The sequence below is a fragment of the Armigeres subalbatus genome, chromosome 2, assembly GCF_024139115.2.
Source record: "Armigeres subalbatus isolate Guangzhou_Male chromosome 2, GZ_Asu_2, whole genome shotgun sequence".
Classification (NCBI taxonomy): domain Eukaryota; kingdom Metazoa; phylum Arthropoda; class Insecta; order Diptera; family Culicidae; genus Armigeres; species Armigeres subalbatus.
The window spans coordinates 367,431,050-367,451,625 of NC_085140.1; the positions used below are offsets into that span (position 1 = coordinate 367,431,050).

Here is a 20,576-nt window from a genome sequence, read left to right on the forward strand (position 1 = left end):
TCTTGTGTAGCATCATGCCAGAGTTTGTATTAAATGCGTTTTTATTCCAGAAACTTTGCAAAGCGTTTCTGCTTACGTATCAATTATACACTTTTGGCGCTGCTCAAATGCAAAACTGAAGTATACCTTTATGCTTTATTAGCATCGCTTTGCGTACCATTATTGCCTTTTCATAACATAAGCTACAAGGCGATTTGCCATGTCGAAAAAATTTCCCACCTAAAAAAATGTATGTACCTAGACAGCACGGGGCTCGGAAAACCTGCTACCTTCGAAATGGTCTGACCATTGTGCTATGGGAGGCCCCAAAATGTGTATCTTGATGAAATGACTTTTTAATTCAAAGTTTACATTTTTAAAGTATTCCAGCTTCATCATAACATTTTTCCATGTAGGCGAACTGTACCAGTTTTGGCCAGTTTCTCGCATAACTCCTAAAATAAAGCAATTTTCGAGGGTTTCATTAGCTCTAACAGGAGATATATCCCTCATGCTTCTTCACTGTTGAAACTGATCAATATTTTTATAAGAAATTTATTTTGAGCTTTTTAGTGGAATGTCTTGTCTGAATGTCTGTCCTAACTAGAAAAAGAAAATGAATAGAAATCAGCAAAAATTGGGCTACCTATTCTTGAGTGATGCGCGGTCGTACAAATGCCAACTTTGTTTTATTTATATAGGTAGAAGATTATGATATGACCAGGGTCCGTAATGCTCACTCAATCTCAGGAGCACAGGATGCTCCCTCACGAAAATTTTCGGGGAGAAATTGCTTTTCGGGAAAGAAAAACTGCCTGGAGAGTGATAACCATTTTTCGCTCACTTTGATTGCCGCCAAACGTTGGTTTTTCTTTCACATTCGAGTCTTTTCGTGGCATCATAAATGCAAATGGTAGTAGCTTATGTGGAACAAATAACTTATCACTTCCATACAGATAGCGTGGTGGTGTGGCTAGAGTAAGCGCATCCCCACAGCTATTATTATTACTATTCTGGGTTCGAATTCCGGCGCGGCCATACAATTTTATAATTGTTTCGCAAGAATTCTCGCGAAAAATGAGTGAGCGGTAATAGTGATGAAACGAAAGAGGATTTTCATCTAACAAGCAAGATTTTCGTTTATCTTTCAAGGCTGATAATAGAGAAAAGATTGATGGGTGAAAAATGATCCTCAACATAAACAACGAAAAAAGATTCTCTCTTGGCCCGAAAAACGCTTGCTTTGGTCTCATTGAAACGAAAAGTCGAAACCCTGGATATGACTGCTCTCAACCCGAAATTCCATAATGAGACTGTTAGAAAAAGAAGTTAGAAAATCGTTCTTTGTTGGATACCGATTTGGTGCCCCGAAGCGACTAAGCCCTGCTTCCATTTCCGCCATAAGTCCTACAAATCAGTGATACAAATATAATGTAGCCAAAACTGCATCGAAGTCGTTTAGGTTCACTTGAGAAATAATTATGCAGCGCTGCATAGCTGCACTATAACTGAGCTTGAGATTGACATAAATACTGGATGGTTTCCTGCTACGGTGAAATTGAAAAGGTTATTCAGTGACAGTTCTTCGAAATGTAAAATTGATCAGATTTGTTCATTACTGAAGTGTCAATTCTGGGTTGAGTATTGCTGATACAGAAAATATAAAAATACGTTTTCAATCAATTCAGTCATCATCAAAATGAATCAAGTTCCGCATGTTGATCGTATCCGCCGATAATGTAAGAGTTGGAAACCCCAAGATACTTCACCTTCCCTCAATACTCAGACATAACCATCCAAATGTCCACGAATTTCGTTGCACTTCGTTATCATTTTTTGTCTTCCTGATGCTTATCCTCTCACATATATCCATCGAGAAAGGTGAGGAAAGCAAAACGGATTAACCATTTCTCCGCGAGTCTTACTTTCTCGCCGCCGTGTTCAAATCACTGATATCTAGCTTAAATCACACACATCCAAAGTGAGACACTACACGCGTTATGCCCGTTTTTTCTTCTCTGTTTTGCCATTTTGTCCAATAACTCATCCGTCGTGGAAAAGAAAGAGAGCGAAGGAAAACATTAACACACCTGGTAGCAGCGGGATGACACCGAAATTACACCTCACACACTCGGGATCTCCACGGCCCCAATACGGAAGGGTGGGGTCGAGAGATGTGCGGCGGAAGCGATACTCGTTCACTAAGACCGCTCCATAGGGTATCGAAATATGAACTGGATTTGACACTAATCTCGAGCAGAAATAGTTGCTACCCAATGGTATTTGGCTTCCGATGGCAATTGGTTTGTGCGACGCCGTTTGGATCCTCGAATCCACTTGAATCCACAAGCACAACACGCTTCCGATCGCGATCTCGTACCAGTTTTTCCCTTTATGGATCACGAGAAGGGACGAACACACCCCCGCACAGGTGACCGGGATTAAAAACAGGAATGCCGAATGCGGAAAAAAGCTAAAAGAAACGAAGGAAAATGTGAGTCACGCACTAGGAATTGGCACGCGCGCGCACGGAAAGGAGAGCGACTTTAACCGTTTTTTGAAATAAAAAAGCTCAAGCGACGAACCGGCCGGATCGAGCCGCAGAGAAGAACTGCCGCCGCGATCGTACCTGCTGCTTCGATGCCAACAAACGCCAAACCAGTCCCAGAGCAGAGGTCCGCGGTCTGGGGCTGTCAGCTGAAGCGCACGATGATCGATGCTCTGGAAAGGAAATTAGACGAAGCATGGCCAATGGCATGCGAGAGAATGAGAAATGCCAACGATGTAGGGATCCGCTAGCAGTGTGGTGAAGATCCATCACATGCTCCACTGCAATATAGGAAGCTGTGTATGCCGTTAGGGCGGCATATAAATAATGATAAATTCGGATCCCTGCGTGATTTAGTTCATAGAAACTGTAAATTGAAGTGAAAAAAGAAGAAACTTCTTTCCATCTGGAAGTCTTTTGTACAATGTTAATATATTATTCCATCTTTTCACTATATTAGTTACAACTCACAGTAAGTTTGATTGTTTTGATGATTGGCAGAGACCACGTGCAAAAACAAAAAGGAAAGACGAGACTTGACGTTAAATTATGACCCTTTTCTGACCAAATAATTTCTATAGCACCATTAATTTTCAAAAAAATATGTTGTGAATATTTGTACGGAAACAAACTAAAATTTGTAAACCATTTCCATAGAAAATTATTTATTTGTTTCAATTAACTCTTTGCCATAAGATAAGTAACCGTAGCAGGTGGGATCAATAAAACGCTGCTGCTTCATCTCAAAAAGAGAGCGACCAAGTTATTCGAGCCCATCTCTGCGACCTGAAAGACCGGGAACCGCCATGAATCAAACCACTCGCCATGGAAGCAAGAAGAATAAGGAACATGCGAGGGGCCAGTCCCCATGTTTTCATATGATCAATTGATTCCACTCGGTATCGAACCTAGAGGGCATGAGAGCACGCAACCCGCACAAACCGAAAGAATCAAAAAGACAAAAAAAACTGATACCGCAGACTTGATTATGCTATTAAACCGACTGACATTGTAAAATAAAACTGTTCATGTTTGAAATATGTGCTGCGTTTTGTTTAGCCGGATCGAATCAACGATCTCACCTGATAAAAACCGGAGAACCAGCTGAATAAAAACATGAGAGATGGAGCAAGGCGAAAGAGTTGTCAGCACATCTGGCTAAGGGTCTGTGATGTGAAGAACGTTTTTTGGTATCCAAGTTAATAAAAGGAATAGAAACACTGTCAGTGAATAATTAACAATTGAGAAAATAGTTTTCGAAATCCGGACAAATGGAAACTATTTATTGCAAGATTTTTTGCTGTAAATACACCGCTGAATTTCTTCTTTTCACTGCATTCAGAGAATCATTGGGTTCCGTTGGTCAACCCTAGGAACATTGACGAATTTATTGTGATTTTCTAACATACTTGAAGAGTAAATTGATGTTTCGAAGAGCGTATCTAAACCATAATTGGTACTTAGGTATTCGTTACCATTTAGCAATAATGGCGTAGCTAGCCCTAATGTCAAGAAGTGGAACGGTAAGATTCAACGGAAACTTTCGAACGCTTTATCCACAAGTTATACAATAGATTCACACTATTTCGAAATTCTAGAATGGTTTGAGTAAAAACCTTTAGAGGAATTTCTGGAGGATATATCATTATCCCCGGGGGGCCTGCTTACCCGTGTGGTAAGACGCGCGGCTACATCGTCCTAGCCTCATGATATACGAATACAAAAATGGTAACCTGGCTTAGAAACCTCGCAGTTAATAACTGTGGAAATGCTCAATGAACACTAAGCTGCGAGGCGGCTGTCCTAGTGTGGGGATGCAATGCCAATAAGAAGAAGAAGAAGGTATCATTATCTTCGGTAGAATCCCCATATCAATTTGTATTGGTCTTGAAAAAAACTATTAGACCTCGCTTTGTAAAAAAAAATGCTTGAGGTATTGGAAATTATCAAACATCGTAGTAGTCTATGAATTATATGGTATAGGGCACTGCACGGAAAGATCTCTTTCTCTTTCGTTCTCCCTAAATTTTCACATTTACTGGCCTTGTTGTTTTCTAATTTCTTTGCAGCGAGAAAGAGACAAAGCAAAGCATTCCGTGCAGTGCCCTATGACTTGTAGTTTTCATCGACACACAAAATAAATCGTTAGTAAAATTAAGAAAACCAATTAGTGATTTTAAGTAGAAAGTATAGCACATTTGGCCGGGACTCTGCCAAATCCTACGGAGCGCCAACAAAAAATTGCCCATTTTTCTGCCTAGGCTTTCGCTTAGTAGATTTTATTGATTTAAAATCGTATTGGATTTCCCACTACCCCATCCCGATCAGGAATACATAACAAAATTATAACTCAATTCTATCAATGGTTGTTATTTAAAACAACGTGTGTTATAATTAGATAATTCGATAAAAATATGTCTTCTGCCAGTTTTATTTCATATCAAAATTATAACAACATTAGTTATGTACACACCTAAAAATAATCATGTAATTTTAGGTGCTGCGACAACGACATATACGAGCGTCACTTTTGACGTAAAATTAGATGATACTTTAATTTTACATCACAACTTTATTGACAAAAAAATTGAAGGATTAGAACGAGAATCAAATTTAAGCCCGCTGAGTGAAAGCCCAACACGTTACCACTCAGCTAGCTTCGTCTATTGAAAGAGGGGTGATCGAACACACTTAAAATAAATCGCCGAATTCGGTAAAATTTACCGAAATCTCAACAGCAGAACTTTTCGGTAATTAATTTAACCGATTTTCGGTGATTTTGACAGTTGAGCAATGGAAAAAATTACAAAAAACCTGTAAAATAAATTACCGAACAGTTCAGCTGTTGAGATTTCGGTAAAATTTACCGAATACGGTGAAATGAGTTAAGTGTGAAGTAAAGCATGTTCTACGATTTGCACTGAACAAATATTTCACTGCTTCAAGTCATCGACTGCTAGAGCGTTAGGTGCGTCGCATCGGGTGTTGTGTTTGGGTTCCATGACATGTAATTTTAAATCATCTAACATTGAAAAATATGTGATTCAGTTTATGTCATGTTGTTTTGTGTCATTTTATTCACATACGTCACCTGTAAAATTCATAATTTTTTGGTGTGTATATTTACACAAAATAATTGCCTACATTTTTTTATATTGGAAAAAAGCGGAGGTAATCACCTCCAGTATAACTTGAATCAATGTTCGATGTTAATAGCTAGTACAAAGTTAATTGCCTACATTATGGATGGAAATCCGGCTTTGTAGCGTACCACATTTTTATACGTGATGTAGGCAATTACCATGAAAGTAGATTTTTGTACCTCATAATCATATCAACGGTTGTTATAATGTTGAAATGAAGGTAACAACCTCTGATATAATTATGTTACGGCTAGAGGGAATTTTGATATAATTTTTGTAATTTTAACAACTAACCAGCCAATTTTATAACACATTTTGTTACATTATTTTTCTGAAATAAATAACTCCCCTTGTTATAATTTTGTTATTCATTCTTGATCGGGATAACTAAGGATATCCCAAAACAAATCTGTGGATAAATTGATATGAAATGATTTCCGTTTTACTTTTTACTTTTACGATCCAAATATCACAAGTCAGTAAATAAGCCGTTTGGTGCAATGATCTAGTCAAGTACGAGACACTGAGGACGGCATTACTGTTGAGGTCAAAATACGTATCTATCTAAGGGACAATAAAGTAGTGGAATTTAATGGAATAGTACAAACTTGTCTTATGACATGCGCTTGGTACGTTTTGGCAGAACCCCGACCATTTATTCAATTTACCAATACAAAAATGTCACTCCGGCAGGAACTTCAACAAAAGCTGAATTTTCTAAGCAACATTTTCCTCTCAAAGCGTGGTTCAAGGAATGATTCTTTCAAAATAGCAAGTGGTGTGCGCTTTCAAATTAGGTCGAGGATGTTATTTTATTTTATTTTATTTTATTGTTTTTGTGCTTTTTGGAATACCATTGTCTAATGTTTTCGATAATTTTCACTGGATAGACAAACGGTTCGGCCTCAGTCGAAAGAGTTGAATCGTTCGGATTACGGTGCATTAGCATTATGCAAGGCATAATTTTTTTCTTTATTAATGTGATTTGTGATTCAGAGGCAGCATCGCAGGACACTTTCCGTTTCCTTCGTTGTGTACTTTTCTTAAAATGTAAATAGTAATGCTAACGATCCAACGACAGGAAAAGTTTTTTTTTCCAAACCCACCTTAGTATTTTAATTAGAATAATCGATTCCGAAGTCATCATCTCCCTATCGAGCTAAGAATCATCACACGAAAATCGTTTTCCATGCATCCGACTGTTTTGAATCGAAATTACGTTAGAATAAAAGCTTCGAAGAACAATTCATTTTTTTAGAATTTTAAAAAATCTCTTGTCTTAACTCTTTCAACTCTTAAAAAAACTGTTTTTTTTTATCTAGTAAACATTTCTCAAATTAAAAGTTTTTTTCTTACATTAAGAGCTTCATTATTTGAATTTACCAAGTTTTCTATATTTTCAAAATAAAAGTGTCCAATTTTATGAAACACAATTTATTGTGCGTAAAGACATATTTAAATACAGGGGCAATTATTTTAATAGCGTTTTTGCGTATCTAACCATTGAATTGTTCCATTGCCAATTTGAAGTATGTATGGTCCTTGTAATTGTTAAGAGATTATGCATTATGAATATACGGAATCAAATTGCACCTCGTTCAAAGATCGATCACATTTCATTGCCTTGGTCGATTATAACGAAATTTAGTGTAAGACGGTTTCAGCATGTGTTATTTTTGCTGCGTGCGTTTTATTACGAAATTTCCAGTTATTTCAAAAACACAGTCGAAGGAACAGGACGTGCGTGAGAACATCTTGGGTTCAATCATCCACATCTGATAAAAGGATGCTAGTAAACATATTTCGTACCAATAACCCCAAATTCATCAGAGTTGCGGCTGATCGAAAGATACAGGGTTAGAATGAAAACACACGCTTCGGATGCATAAAAAAAAATCATTACGGAACAGAAAATGTTGAATTGGCCACACTTTCGATTATTTGACTAATAAGATCAATTTGAATAAAAAAACATCTGTTTTCTCGCTTCAAAAGTAAAAACCAAAATCAAATACATAAAAAAAAGTGCTGAGATCTACTTTTGGACTGATGTTCACCAGATTTTGGGAGAGCAGCAATCTCATTGCCCAGGCCGGTACACAATGCAGCAATTGTCTGATTTTTTGTTTTCACTTCTTGTAATAGTTATTGGCGAAAATTTGAGTTTTTTGAGAAAATGTATCAAGGAAATAAAGTGAAATAGTTATGCGCAATATGGAAGCTTATATTGTATTTCGGTTCCTGAAAATTTCATGAATTGCAATACAATAGACTTATTTTTGGCGAGTAGTTCTAAGTGATGCAATTCGATTCCGTACACCCCTATTATAACTCAAAGTTTCTTAGGCTAGGAATCCAGACAGTGACCATGCGTTACAACACTGATCTAAAGTTCCGGAAATGAATGTTGAAGATAAGAAACGGCTCTTCAATACAACAAATATTGATGATTTTATGATTCTGATGAACATTTCAACTGAAGAGATTGAACGCGTTGATTAGTTGACCAGTTGACGAGAAATCTATTGCACAAGTTTTGGAAATCGATGCTGAGAGAAGACTACAAAGTGCGAAAAGAGGCTGCATAGGATTAGTAGTGCAGGTCTGCAAATATGAACGGAATCGCTGAAAGTCATCTGATCTATATTGAGGATGCGTTAGAGACAAAAGGCCGAAAGACAAAAGTTCGAAATACATAACGTTTAAGGAACAAACGATCGAATAGGACAAAAGATCAAAAGGGATCAATCTTCCTTGTTCGATCTACCTTCTTCCCTCTTCCTTATTTCTTCTTCTATTATCTTCTTCCTTCTTCCTGTTTCTTTCTTTTTTGTCATTTTTCCTTCGTTCTTCTTTCTTTTTTGTCCTTCTTCCTGCTTCTATCATCCTTCATTCTTCTTTCTTCTTTCATCTTTCATCTTCAATCTTCATTCTTTCTTCTTCCTTCTTCCTTTTTCCTTTTTTCCTTCTTCCTTCTTCATCTTTCTTTTTTCTCTTCCTTCTTGTTGCTTATTCCTTCCTTCTTATTTATTATTTTTTTAAATCTTTATAAACGTAATTCTTCTTATTTATTCCTATTTTTCCTGCTTATTTCTTCTTTATTTCTCCCTTATTCTTTCTTTTTCCCTTATCTGGTCTTCCTTCTTCTTTCTTCCTTCTTCCTTCTCCTTTATTCCTTCTCTCTTCTGTATCCTCTCTACTTTCTTCTGCCTTCCTAATTCTACCTTCTTCCGTAACCTTTCTTCTTTCTTTCATTTTCGACCTTTTATCCTTTCGACCTGCTGCCTCTTTTGACGTTTCATCTTCTTGACTTTTTGTCCGTTGGACCTTGTGTCCTTTCGACCTTTGGCTCCTAGATTCGTTAAGGATAAACCTACAGCCAAGAAAGTGGGATCAAGATAGCAGAGAAAAGGTACCCATTAATGAATAAACGATTTTTACCGAGAATAGGGGGTAGTTCAAAAAAGATGTCACAGGTTTTAGGGGGAAAGGATCTAAAATTATGTGACAGTACGTAGGGTAACCAACTTGATTTGGACCCCTACACATTTTGGACCCTCCTGGCGACATTTTCTTGATTTCTGAACTAAAATCAGTGCCGCTGCTAATTCCCCAATTGGCTTCAGAAAAATAATATTAACCCGCATCTGTTTCACTGGTTTCCCACGCGAAAATAGTGATTTTTAGATGAAGTTTCGAGGAAATTAGTTTGTTTAATATGGCGAGCGTTACAATGCGTTACGCTTAAAAGTAGACATCAATCTTCTCATTGATTAATGCCAATTAAAAGTTAAGACATTGCTTCGGCTCAATTGACAAAGTAAATTTAAATTTCGCCTTTGAAGATACTAAATTGGGGGTGTCCAAAATATGTACATTTGGGGGTCCAAAATATGTTGCACTGTTGAAAACGAAGAATATTTTCATTTCAGAAAATTACAATTCTCAGCGATATATCTACACTTGATGTCAATTTCAAATTTCTATTTCATCTATGAAATGGTGTGATTTCCGCCTATATCAAACATTTAATACATATAAGCAGATATCGGTAAGCATTACCTCTTGGGGTCCTAAATGGAACATTTACCCTATATTAGGTATAAAAAAAAAACGTGATAGAGGGGGAAGACGGGTCTTGAAATTTCAAAAAGTAGTGGACGTCGTATTTGAATAGCCCCTAGCGAGCGCTTTGGAGACTTCCCACTGGTCTTGACAAGGAAACAACCACAAATTACGTAATGCTTAAAGAAGGGTGGGGGTTGAGCGAACTGTCACAGTTTATACAAAATGTTGAGATGCTTCATACAAGAAGTGTGACAGAGGGACGAGGAGGGTTTGAAAATGCTTATTTATAGAGTTACGTAATTAATGGATCTTCCCTAAAGTAATTGCCCTTCAATCCTACAAAGAAAAGAGGAAACAGTGGGAGGATTTCTCCGATTCGGTCAACTCGCCTCAATCCGCTGCCGAGCTCGGGGGGAAAGTCAACGCGCTTAGTGGCAAACGAAGATCTTCCCCAAATCACCTCGATACATTTGGTCGTAGAAGAGATGGTTTTCCTAGAACTAAATGTATCGAGAGAAATAGATTTTTTATTGCTTTTATTGCAATGTACTTGGGTTAGATCATATGTGATGTATTGTTGAACGGCGCGTTATATTGTGGATGCAGTCGTGGTGGTCCAAGACCAACCCCCGTTCTTCACGCTCTGGAACAACGCAAGTGTCTGATAAATAAGCACCTGCATCTTTAGAGATAGCAGCTCGAAATGGGGTGATTGAATTTTTTTTAAAAACATTCATTTTGAATGCGGAAAAAATGTCAAAAACAAAATAACTTGACTGGAAAAAATACAACAGCAATAACAACACGAGCTATGCGCGATTGCTTGAAAAAATAGGTCGGTTTCGGACTATCTAGAAGGGGGTCGGGTTCGAATAATCATTTTTAAGAATGTAGCGTAGCGTAGACTTTAGTAACACTTAGTAGCATTTTTCCCTCATAATCTATCAGGTCCCCCGGATTTACATAATTATGGCTTCAATCTACAGTTTTTGCTGCCGAGTTGTTAATCGTCCTCTCCAATAGCAATGGTACCTCCGGTACCGACGGCATTGCTATGCTCAACATAGGGACAGATACCCTAATAATTACTTCAAAACCTACGCATCCGTAAAAATCCGGTTCCTAGAGTCGGGCAACCAAAAATGGTCTTACCGAACCATCCAGAATTAGTTGCGAAAAGTTTGATCAACTAGCAGCATAACTCAGGTTGTAGGAACTCGTATTTGTCCATAAATAAATCACATAAACTGGTATTTCACAATGGTGTTGGTGCAATGGTGCTGTCCCATTCCCAGGAACAGCCTTTCTTCCCGGGATGTTACGAAGTATCTGTCTATCTCGCTGACCTTTTGGTCGTGCAAGGTCGTCGAGAGTTTCGTGAACACGAGGCGGCGTAGCAAACTAGATGCAGAAGGTACACTCGGATTATGGCATAGGAATGGGTGTTTTCCGAGAAAATATTGATACTGCCGAATCTTATCAAACCCGAACCCGACCCGTACCCGACAATTTTTGCAGTCTTAAACCCGAGCTGGACCCGAATTAATTTTTTGGCGGAAAACTCAAACTAGATATTTTATATTTCTCTTTATACCCATAAGGGTATAGGCCCAAACAACGAACAAGTCTTGAATTAATCAGAAGCGAATAAAAAAATTTCAATACTTTATTTCTCAAACTCGTACCCGACCCAGACCCGACATTTTATCATCTCACAAACCCGTACCCAACCCGAACTCGACATTGTCCGAACCCGACCCGAACCCGACCATCTCTATTTCGGAATTTGAAAAAAAAATAGAAATCCGATATCAGCTACAAAAAATCGATACGGTCAAATATCGAACATAAAAAAACGATACAAAATATCGATTAATCGGAGCGAAAATATCGATTTCCAATATATCGTATCGGTTTCGCCCATTTCTAGGCAGCACGCGCTCCGTGTTCCAGAGTATGATACGGTAACATGCTTTGGGAGACGTTTTTCAAGACATTTACAACGTGGTCAAACTCGCCCAACTGATATCTGCGAATATTTCCAAAACATTTGTCACAGTTGCCAACATCCTTGTTTTTGTCCCAAATTTCCTAACAGGGCGCTCCTTTCAAGTCCTAATCGGGAATCAGTGCTCGAGGAGTTTCCCGAAGGAGACTTACCCCAGGGTTCCGTTCTGGCACTGTTGCCATGAACAGTGTGTTTTTATCTATGCTGACGATACCTATTGATTGCCGCCTACTCTACAGCTGCAAAGTTACCTATATCGAATACCGACCGTAACCCCAAAAACTCTGACAGTTCGGCAGTTCATCCCACCGCACCGATAAAAGCCAATGAAAAATCCATCAATGACTTTCTCGCGGTGATGAAATCTCATAAACAATGTCCGATATAATCTGGCACTGCAGTAGATCAGTGAATTTAAAACCAAATCTTAGCAGAAGTTGACGTTTGATGTTCAGCAAATATTTTCTTAAGAAAATTATTTTGAGCTTTTTAGTGGAATGTCTTCACTTGTCATAAGACGAGTTTGTACAATCCCATTTAATTCCACCACTTAATTGTACCTTGTCAAGGTACAATTAAGTGGTGGAATTAAATGGGATTGTACAAACTCGTCCTATGACAAGTGAGGAAATATTTTCTGTTTTCCAGCAACGTTTACTGGAATTTGAGCAGAAATCATTTAACGAAAAACGATGAAATTTCTGTAAAAAAAACTTTAGCGTATGGTGGAAAATTCTGTTGGTTCACGGCCTACAAAAAAGGCAGGCACAGCATGTATGTATGTCAACATTCAGATAAGATGGGAACTATGAGATGAAGATTAAGAATCTTATTTAGATAATTTCATTAATATTATATTCAACACTTACCATAATGTCCACACTCAAAACTCCAATATCGCATATCCTCAGTCAGTCAAGTGGTGGTAATGAAGCACACTGATGTTGAGTATTCAAGACGTGCTTGGCTGTTCGCGAGAGCCTGATTTGTCTCCATTTCAGTGATCATATGCTTAAACAATGTAAGCCATGTTGGGTGGGTGCTGTATTTACATCCATCAGTGCAGTGGCAGGGCATATTCTTTCCCATGTGGGTTGAGAGAGATCGAGACTTCAAGAGAGAGAGAGCACGCTTGATCCAAACAAAAACAACCCAAACAGTGGAACCTACTGAGATCGGAATCTTTCACCGCGATGTGAGCTCCCGTACAGGGGTCCGATCTTAAGTACGATTGTTCCGATATCATAAACATGTGCGCGGGCACGTATGGAATATGAATATGCTGGCGCTTTGCTGGCTCGGACGTGGATCGGTTGCAGTTCTCACGGTTGTCCGCCAACTTGTTGGGTGCTTTTAAAATTCAATCTGCAATCGAAACTAAATCATAATCAAAATGAGCGCATGAAAACAATCTGTGCTGCACAGAAAATGTTTAACCGAAACAAGGCGCTGGATAATGATGATCAAGCGAAAGGTAGCTCAATAAATACACCATTATAAAACATAAGTTTTAAACGAAAAAATCGTAGAAGCTGTGAACGTTGAAACAGCAGGAAAAAAAACCGTTGATAAAGAGAAAGATTTCTTTTTGATTTTTTATTCAATTTTCTAATTTGTGGTAAAATGTCGAGTTTTAGAACATACTTATTGTATGTTTCATTGTATTTGATAAGTTTCTGCAAAACATTATAACGTTGAAAAAAAAAAACGTCCAAAACGTTGCTGGAACTCATAACTTTTTAAGGTAAAGTTTGTACTGTATTGCGGGTTTATCACATTTAAAACACAGGTAATCCCAATAACTGAGGATGTTGTATGAAAGTGGAAGGTAATAATATCTGTACAGAGCAGAGGTGCCGGCGAGTGTAGCAAAAGAAAAAAAAACTAATTGAAATGTGAGTCAGTGTGTCCATCAAACGGTGAGCGATGCGTGAAATTTAAACTAGACTGAGCCATATAACCGGACGAATGTTGTCGAATGTTAATGCTACACACCCCATCCGTTAGTTGCGTGATTTCGAAAAGATAATAATAAAGGGAAAAACTTATTTCGAAGATGTATCGCATTTCAGTCATGTAAGAATTATATTGATGAGAGGTTCCCAAACTTGATCGCCTTGCAATACTTTACATTGCAGTATTTATTTTCTCGAAATTCCTAAATGCTGTTTGAAAATGGATACCCCTCCGACACCAGGATTCTGATAGTTCTCTCGGCGTTGAACAGTTTAACGATTTATATTGTTCATGATCTTTTTTGCAGCATGAGAATGTTATATGTATACTTATAACCGTGCACATTTGTACCAGAAAATTGTTCTACGGTGTTAAACAAATTGCATATTTGGCATGATGTGCGGAATGTTTCCTCAAAATTGGGGAGTTCCGGATGTGTTTGGTATGGAGCTTCGGACCGATTTGTTGGTGTGTTTCTGCAGTTGGAGATAAAAGAGTTTCACTGGTGTTTCTACCCGAGTAGATGAAAATAGCTCAATAATATCAAATGTTGATAAGATAGCAAAATGAGATATGGATATGATTGATATAAGAGATAAAAGATCAGACGACAATATCATTTTGACGTAAACTACGTCTAAGGGGAAGACTCAGATACAGGGTGTAAAACCGAAATTTCCAAATTCGAGACCGTCACGAAATTAGGATAGATTTCAAACGCTAACAGCGTCTTCATCTTTCGATGGGTTTTCGAGATTTGCTTATCAATAGATTCGGAAACTCTCCAGCAATTTTCCAATTCTATTGATACTATTGATTATCAACGTTAAACCATTGAAAATGTTATTTCTTTCCAAAACGGGTGAAAAATTCAATTCCGTTCAAAAATCCCCAACACGGACATCAGATTGCAGTAAGGTACGGGCCTTTTGATCCACTGCTTCGTTTTCCCTTTGTATAAAAAAGCCCCATGTTTCGCGTGCGCGCGTCATTTTCATTCTGGATGTCATGGAGAACGGACCAGCGGGGTTCCAGTGATAACGCCTGTGGTTTGGTCTGTTGTGGTGAAAACTCATGGACGATTCAAATCAAGCCCAACTCAGCACCTAAAAACTCATGGATGAGTTGAATCATCGTATGTTTTCTATATGTATGTAGAATCACGAGCGCGTGTCAAACGGAGAAGCTGTAGAAATGTATTCGCATGGATGACTATCTACCAAAATTATATGTCTTTCTCTGAATCGTGATCTCGTGATTCTACTACCGACGGAAAACAATCTGCCATCACCAAGCAATTAAGTTTTACTTTGATCAAAATTCCTCTCGCCTCAAGTTGTGACTTAAGAGCTACTTTCATTGATGGTAGCCAATCGTTAGTAGGGGAAATTACGGCTTTGGCAGGTTTTGTTCTATTATTGTCAGGGGGTTTTCTGTAACTAATTATGCTCAAATTTTGACTAAACATTCTTTGCATATCAAAGAATATTATGGCCAAATTTCATACAATTTGGTCAACAAACCAACCCCCCGGGAAATAATAGAACAAAACCTGCCAAAGCCGTCATTCCCCCTACTTCATACAAGAAAATTTAATCTGAGCGCTGCTAATGTTAATGACGACGACCGGCAGCGCGACACACACCATCGCCGGGAATAAAAGTTCCTAAGTCTCCTTAATAAAGACACAAAAAAAAAATAAAAAAAAAATAAAATAAAATTTCCGGTAGGAGCTCTGCCGATGCCGACCCAGCAAACCAGCAGTCGTACACAGATAAAAATATGTTGTGATTTTAAATGTATTTTCATGCACATATTTGGAGCATGCAAATAAACGTAACATTCAATCGATCCCACTATTCTTTTAAATCGAAATAAATTTAAACGGTGCTTGCTTGTAAAATTCAATCAAATTTAATTGAATATCGAATGTTAATCCGTTTGATGGGGTGAGCTGCAATTTTACACGTCGTTGAATTTTCAAAATTATTTGCTGTGTATAAGGATGTCAGAATGAAATTATATAAATATCCAGAAAAAGTTAGAATTATATTGAATGCAATATAAAGTTAATTGAAATTGTATATGATACGAATTTGTAATTTTGTTATGATCTCCATGACGAAATTATATATGTGTTTATTGTATGTCAAGATGAAATTTTTTAACTTCTTACATAAATAAAGTTATAAATGAGGTAATTTCGAATCATTTTAAATCATATAATTAACATTAAACATATTAAGTAGAATGGTGTATTCTACGATTGATGTGTTTTCCGATGAGAAGAAATTATCATGTAGAAATATGAAAAACTGATTCATGGCACAACAATATGCGCGGAGTTGTTCAACGCTACAAACCAATAGTCCTTGCGAGTTTGCAAACTAATTAAAAAAAACCCGACTTAATCCACCTACAGTGAACGCAACCCTTCTTACACTTTTGAATGGTTGTGTGTGCCCAGTGCATATTACAATTTCTATGCATATGACCTTCAATTGAATGTAAAATAACTAATATTATCATGCTTTTAACGATTTCAAAATAAAAAAAGGGATACTTCTGGAAATTTAACAATTTTTAAAAAATACAAAAAGGCTGCAGATTTGATTTGCCGCCTTAAATGGCAATATTACAGCTTCTGTTTAAGCCCGAAAGAGTTCAAATCGGGTCATAGACGGCTGAGATATTGGTGTGACAATTCTTCATTAGTAGTCTGAAAATATGTCTCATATTCGTATTTCACAGATATCTCTGAAACCGAATTTCCAATTGCAGAAAAAATGAATGGATCCAATGACAAAAACATAGCTTTCGTTTAAAGATAAAATCGCACAAATCGGTCTAAGGACGACTGAGATCTTGATGGGACATATTTTACCAATGTGTGAAGTTGATACGTCTAATGCTTTATGTTCGTATTTCAGAGATATCTCGGAACCCAATGTCTAATTGCAAAAACAAAATACAATGGGTTCAATGGCAAAGTCATAGCTTTCGTTCAAAGATAAAATCATGCAAATTGGTTTACAGACGGCTGAGATATTCATGTGACATTATTTTGTTAGTTTTCTGAAAATGCACTTCATGTTCGTATTTCTCACATATCTCTGGAACCAAATGTCCGATTGCAAAAAAAATTGAACTCGTACAATGACAAAGTCATAGCTTTCGTTTAGTGTTAAAATCGTGCAAATCGGTCCACGGACGGCTGAGATCTTGATGTGAGATTTTTGTAACGCACACACATACGCACACACGCACACACGCACACACACACACACACACACATACATACATGTGCTCAGTTCGTCGAGCTGAGTTGATTGGTATATACGACTTGGGTCTCCGAGCCTCGGATAAAAAGTCAGTTTTCAAGCGATCTTTATACCCTTCTTAGGGTGTAAGAAGGGTAAAAAGTCATAAAGAACTAATTAAATATCCGAATCAAATTGCATAAAGGTTATTTTTTAATTATATATGAAGCAGTAATAAATATTATAAATGAAGCCATTTGGAGTCAGATTGAGTTACAAATCCAAACTTTATAATACGTTGTGCATTTTTTTGTTCGCAATGTATGTGTTCATGTGGCTTTGAGGATTGTTGGTGGACTTGCATCTCGAAGATCTTTGAATCGAAACTGGGCAAGTCCGTTATTTCGAAATTTGTAATTGCAGAATAATAAAAAGTGAACTTTAAAAACATTATGAGAATTCCGCTTAATCAATGGATCAGTGATTTTTTTTGCCACAGTCGTTCAATTTATCTTATATTACTGAAAAAAATGCATATTGCCAAACAGATTTTTTAGGTATGGCTACTTTCAAGTTGTTAAAGTTACAATGTTGAGTTATAAATTGATACATACGAAGTCATAAAAAACGATAAACATAGTTATAAACGAAGTTGTATTAAGGATCTTTTTAGTTCATATTAAATCATATAAAAAAGAAAATTTATTCCGCATGTACGTATATGGCCTCCAAATTTGTACGTATAGGTGGAATCTATGCATTTTATATGATCTTTTTTGCCCGAATAAGTATTTACTTAACTGGATTGCAAATGAGTTATATGAACAGAATTGTTGGCTGGGGAAGGTGGTACCACGGTCTGCTCTCCGCGACATCTCGAACGAAATGGCTCGCGCGCGCGGAAGAGGTGCTTTCTTGTAATCAATAAAGTTGAACCTGTAGCCACGCCCTAGTGAGTGCGTGACGGGTACACAATATTTGCAGCCATACCGGATAACAACGAGGCGGGACTGATGGGCCATCTTTATTGATTATAAGACAACTGCTTTCCCCCGCGCGCGTGGCATTTCGCAAATTAATCGATTACTTCGATTAATCGATTATTTGTTGTGATAATCGATTAATTTTGAATCGATTACTTCCCAACGATTAATCGATTCAATAATCGACAAGAATTGAGAGTAATCGATTAGTTACTAATCGATTAATTGGGATTTTACGACAACTTTTAGATGTTGATTACTTCGATTAATCGATTCATCGTTATGATAATCGATTTATTAATAATACAAAGGAAGATTGAGGCGAGGCGATTTTTTTTTCAAAGTGCAAATTAACCGCTTGGAGACGCTATAAAGTTGCCTGGCGTCCGTAGCAGAATCACGAGCGCGCGTCGGAGGGAGATGCTACAAATATGTATTCGCATGGATGGCTTCAGTGGCAGTCAAGTTTAATTCTTTCAAGATTCTTATTTGGTTTTGTTATTCCAGCCAATGGCGTGGGTCGTGTGGTCGTTAGTGATTCGAAATATGCCCTATTGGGAATTAATCGATTCTTCTCAGGGCCACCATTTTAAACATAGGAAGATTGAGGCTAGACGAATTTGTTCAAAGTACGACGTCGAGAATAACGAGGGCGTATTGTAGAGAGCTGCTGCAAATATGTATTCTTGCACTGGCACTAGATTCTTCATTTCACCAAACTGTTTTACGTAGTTTACGTCGGGCGGTCGTGTCTTGTACACAACCCTTATGATTTTTTTGCACTAAAATATCATGAGGATATCAAGATATGTTATTTGTAATAAGTGATCGATATCAAGTGCCATTAGTTTGATTTTATCCATAGCATATCTTGATATTTAAATGATATTTCGGTGCAAATTTTTGATATTGTGCCCTGTTCTTTTATCTCTTATATCAATCAAGTTCATATCATGTTTTGTTATTCTGTTCATGGCTTCTGCCTGGGTAGTCTTGCCGGACGATATGTTTGGTTCAGGTGATCTGTAGTTACGTTTCCGGACACAATGCAGCGTCCCAGGATGCAGGCATTGCGGTAATCCGACATCCAGATTTGATAAACTTGCTGGTAGGATTGCGCAGTTTATTTAATAAGAGGGCTTTCGCTACCAATCAGAAAATCTTTCATATTAACTCGTGGTCCTGAAAAGGACCATTGTTAGCCGTCTTCCTCTTGTTGTTATCCAAACCACCGTTCTCCACTCTCGTTCCGCCGAACAAATGACACGTTTGTGCCTTCCATGTTGGCATGACCTAACCAGTGCAATCAGGGCCGGATTTAGCCGGAAGGGGGGCCCGGGGCCAACAGTTTGTGGGGCCACAAAATGTGCAAATAATTTTGGTTTTGGTACATAAGATTTGTGGGGGCCCGGGGCCACGGACTCCTCGCCAACCCCCCCACCCTAAATCCGGAACTGAGTGCAATGCATCTTTTTTTTTATAGGTGAGGCGTGTGTTCCAACCAATTAGAACGATCGGAGGGGGTGTGCAATAAGAAAAAAAATTTCTTGCTATAGGGATGCCGTCATTCTGTCTTGTTATAAGGTATGTTAAAGATATTTTTTGTCGTTAAATATAATTTTCATTAATTTGGAATTTAAAATTATGTACCATCGATTGGCAATCATCAGTGGAAGCAGATCTTAAGCCATAATTTCTTTGCAAATTCGAACTAAGTAACTGCTGTTAGTGAGGGGAAGGGCCGTTTGGCCGAATGCCACTAGGCCAAAAGTTATTTAGCCGGAAGGATCATTTGGCCGAAAGGGTCGTTTGGCCGAAAGGATCATTTGGCCGAAAGGGTGATTTGTCCGCAAGGGGCGGTCAAACGACACTTTCGGCCAAATGACCAATTCGGCCGAATGCCCCTTTCGGCCAACGGCCCTTCCCTGTTCGGCCAGATGTTCTATTCGGCCAATAATGCACTCCCAGCACGAATGCATCACTTGTTTCAGAACTAGGAGCCTTAGGAATGGAAAAAATGGACAAAATTTACATCAAGAAAATTATGAGATATTGCAGATGAGATGAGTGTATTACGCTGCTTGAAGTTTAATGCATTTCACAAATTCCTTTGGAATACACCCAACTAGTTATCTCATTTAGTTTACATCTAAACAGATAACACTGAATCAACAATTTGACGCCACAATACACGGTTAGAGGCCGCATCTCTTCATGCTCGAATGCGCACCACGCTCGCCAAGTCGTTTTGCACCTGGTCTGCCCACCTCGCTCGCTGCGCTCCACACCGTCTCGTACCTGCCGGATCGGAAACGAAAACCATATTTGCAGGGTTACTGTCCGGCATTCTTGCAACATGCCCTGCCCATCGTACCCTTTCGGCTTTAGCTACCTTCTGGATACTGGGTTCGAGTAGAGCTGGGCGAGCTCGTAGTTCATTCTTCGCCGCCACACACCGTCTTCTTGCACACCGCCAAAAACGGTCCTAAGCACCCGTCTCTCGAATACTCCGAGTGCTTGCAAGTCCTCCTCGAGCATTCTCCACGTTGCATGTCTGTTGAGAACTAACGGTCTTACCAGCGTCATGAACGTGACAGATTAGGTGTGGTGGTGAATCTTTTTTGACCACAT

The 20,576-nt window shown here is 38.2% G+C and overlaps 1 protein-coding gene across 1 annotated transcript in view; it reads right to left on the bottom strand.

Moving 5' to 3' along the window:
* LOC134217206 (transmembrane protease serine 9) overlaps positions 1-2,572 on the bottom strand; it is a 93,173-nt gene extending 90,601 nt beyond the window's left edge. The window contains exon 1 of the mRNA XM_062695987.1: positions 2,070-2,572. The gene's annotated coding sequence lies outside the window, so the exon portion shown is untranslated. The remainder of the gene's footprint in view (positions 1-2,069) is intronic.
* Positions 2,573-20,576: the final 18,004 nt, after the last annotated feature.